At 34.5% G+C, this 853-nt stretch overlaps 1 protein-coding gene across 1 annotated transcript in view; it reads left to right on the top strand.

The window, feature by feature from the left end:
* Window positions 1-853, top strand: part of LOC106882691 (short stature homeobox protein 2) — a 105,823-nt gene that overhangs the window by 43,032 nt on the left and 61,938 nt on the right. The gene's annotated exons all lie outside the window — the stretch shown is intronic.

Raw genomic sequence — 853 nt, 5'->3', positions numbered from 1 at the left:
AGCAAATATTCTGCTCAATACCACAGATTTGCTTCTCAGTTGTTTGACTTTAACCAGTTGAGCATGTCCCTTGGTGGCTGATGATATGTGCATCTCTGATCATGAGCAGAAGTAGTGGGGGAGCATCATAGCCAAGTGTTGAGAGGAAGTCTTTGGAATTTGAATAATTCACCTTTGGAAACATGGGTGTTTTGCTCAACATCCTTAAACAAACCTTATTCAGGGACCTTTTGAGCGGGATGGGCTACTCGACCTGAAGACAATTCTAACTGGGCCCCACCTGCGAGGTCATGCACTGTTTATCTTGATATAAGATCACCATGTCGCGCACATATAGTTGTGATGCATGTACCTGGTGTACCCTTATCAGACGGGTAGTCGTGATGGGTATAATGGGCTTCGTATATTTTACCCTAGTGTCACTATGATGGTATGAACTGCTCTCTCACTCAATAATAATAATAATAATAATAATAATAATAATAATAATAATAATAATAATAATAATAATAATTATCATCATCATCATAATCAATCATTTTTAATCCCAACATCAAAATCAGACACAGGTATACAACTAAAGGCTTCATTATCATTGTTGCTTATCTGGGCTTCAGAAAATCAGCTATTAAAGCTATAAACGAAGCCATTAAAGGTATAATGGAAATATGTAAAACATTACACAAGTTTAGGAACATGTATACGCACACTTATAGGCGTACAAACATATCTATGTTTCTGTATATAGAAGTTAAAACATAGATCCAAACATGCAAAGACATATCTATGACCTGTACAACGTGTGTACATATATAGATATATATATATATATATATATATATATATATATATA

Source organism: Octopus bimaculoides, chromosome 19 (genome assembly GCF_001194135.2).
Source record: "Octopus bimaculoides isolate UCB-OBI-ISO-001 chromosome 19, ASM119413v2, whole genome shotgun sequence".
NCBI lineage: Eukaryota > Metazoa > Mollusca > Cephalopoda > Octopoda > Octopodidae > Octopus > Octopus bimaculoides.
This window is presented reverse-complemented; position numbering and strand designations above follow the sequence as displayed.